We start from the raw sequence: 2,738 nt of genomic DNA, 5'->3' as shown, positions 1-2,738 counted from the left end.
AATCAGAATTCTCCCCCATAAGAGACCAAATTTTGCAATAAGAGTATTTTGGACAAATCACAAATTCTAATTCTACTTATTTTCAAAGTTCTCAAGTGGTTGGCTGATCCATTTGCTTTGGCCTTAGTTTCTCCCCCCTTTGGCATTAAGCACTAAAACGAGATCATTTTTGGCCCTTTTAACCCCATTGCCTCACCAAAAAATATCAATTAAGAGCAAAAGGCAATGAGAGCACAAGGATGAACTTGGAATTAAATACACTAATACCGGAGTGCAGTGGAAGTATTTGCGTCGTCCAAGTTCATTTTCCCTTTCAATGTACCTTCGAGACTACATCAAGTGTACTCAAACAAACAAATTAGTCTCAAAGGGATCAAGTTGTAGCACATCTCCCCCTAAACATGTGCACATATGCATACAGACTTGTGAGGTCCGGGGATGACTTGTACAACTTGAGCACCATAAATAAACAATAACTGATTTAAATGCATAAAGTAACATGATCAAAGGCATAGAACACATGTATGCTATAGATCAATCCAAGTTACACGAATCTAAGACATTTAGCTCATTGCGCAACCTGCAAACCTTTTCTCATCTAAAGGCTTAGTGAAGATATCGGCTAGCTGGTCTCGGTGCTAATGCGGTACACATTGATATCTCCCTTTTGCTGGTGGTCTCTCAGGAAGTGATGCCGGATGTCTATGTGCTTAGTGCGGCTGTGTTCAATAGGATTATCCGCCAAGCTGATTGCACTCTCATTGTCACATAGGAGTGGGACTTTGCTCAGATTGTAGCCAAAGTCCCGGAGGGTTTGCCTCATCCAAAGCAGTTGTGTGCAACACTGTCCCGCGGCAACATACTCGGCCTCATATGTTGATAGGGCAACAGATGTTTGTTTCTTCGAACTCCAGGACACCAGGGACCTTCCTAGAAATTGGCACGTCCCTGCTGTACTCTTCCTATCAACCTTGCACCCGGCATAGTCGAAGTCTGAGTATCCAATCAAGTCAAAGGTAGACCCCTTTGGATACCAGATCCCGAAGCAAGGCGTAGAAACTAAATACCTAAGAATTCGCTTAACGGCCACAAGATGACATTCCTTGGGGTCGGATTGAAATCTCGCACACATGCATACACTAAGCATAATGTCCGGTCTACTAGCATAAAGATAAAGTAATGAACCTATCATTGACCGGTATGCCTTTTGATCAACGGACTTACCTCCTTTGTTGAGGTCAATATGCCCGTCAGTTCCCATCGGTGTCTTCATGGGCTTGGCGTCCTTCATCCCAAACCTCTTGAGAAGATTCTGAGTGTACTTTGTTTGGGAGATGAAAGTGCCGTCCTTGAGTTACTTCACTTGGAATCCAAGGAAGTAGGTCAACTCGCCCATCATCGACATCTCGAACTTTTGCATCATCACCCTGATGTCGAACTTTTGCATCATCACCCTGCTAAACTCCTCACAAGACTTTTGGTTAGTAGAACCAAATATTATGTCATCGACATAAATTTGGCACACAAAAAGATCACCATTGCATGACTTTGTGAAAAGAGTGAGATCGACTTTCCCAACCTTGAAAGCATTAGAAATAAGGAAATCTCTAAGGCATTCATACCATGCTCTTGGGGCTTGCTTAAGTCCATAGAGCGCCTTAGAGAGCTTATACACATGGTCGGGATACCTGTCATCCTCAAAGTGTAATATCCCAAAAAAAGTTGCCAAAGGTTGATCTTCGGTGCGGGGATGTGGGAAAAAAGGGGTGTGGGCCGTTGGATGCTAAGTCAGATTCATCTATGGCATCGTTTTGTTTCTCCCGCAAAGAAACCCTAGTGGTGGCCCTTTCCCCCTTTTGCCCTTCTTGGCCGCCCCTTTCTCCCCCTCCCACTTGGCCACCCCTTCCCCTCTCCCCTTGGCTGGCTACCCTCTCCTCCCATGGAAGCCCCTCTCCATGGCTTCCACCTCCCTCTAATCTCCCCCCACGCAGCAAGGATCGAGAAGAGGAGGAGCACGTTGAATTGAAGAGGGAGAGAGGATCAAGGAGATATTCTTCCCCATCTCTTCTTGAATATTTTCTTGGGGAAAACCCTAGGTATGGATGAAATCCTTGTTCTTCCCTGTAATTATGTGCTTTTGGAGGTTGTGGATCATGGGGATTAAAGGATTAGAGGTTGGATTAGATGTGGGGTTAGGTTTTGATCTCAAATTTAGTTTTCTGCGGAATTGCAGATTCGACAGTTTCTGTTCATGCCAGTTTTCCGTGGTCTTAGTGGCCTCAAAAAAAATGAAAAGTATATATATGAGCCGTAGATAATTTGTAGATCTTTCCATGGCCGTGAAGAACACCTCAATCGGACATCAGATCAGAAAGTTATTGCAGTTTGATTGTAGCAGTTTTTCAGTCTCATAATTCTGTGCATAATCTGTTCTCTTAAGATTTAGGCAATTTTATCAACAGAACTCAACCTTGGGGTTGTAACAAAAGTTGTATATAATTTCATAAGCTTTCCAGATTGTTAAAAAGTGCATTCATATGAATTATGAAACTCCAGTTATGTTTGTTTTACTGTGGCTATTCCTGTTTGCTTGACGAAAATGAGCGGGTCTGTTCACTGGTAGGTTTCATCAGGTAAATGGCCAAATTGGCTCTTCTAATTATGGATACTTCTGTAGAGGGATAAAAGTTCTTACTGCCAGTAGAATTTCATGATTTTTGGTTGAGTGGTTTGTGAGA

Source organism: Zea mays, chromosome 5 (genome assembly GCF_902167145.1).
Source record: "Zea mays cultivar B73 chromosome 5, Zm-B73-REFERENCE-NAM-5.0, whole genome shotgun sequence".
In the NCBI taxonomy this organism is placed as follows: Eukaryota; Viridiplantae; Streptophyta; class Magnoliopsida; order Poales; family Poaceae; genus Zea; species Zea mays.
Note: the sequence above shows the minus strand (reverse complement) of the source record.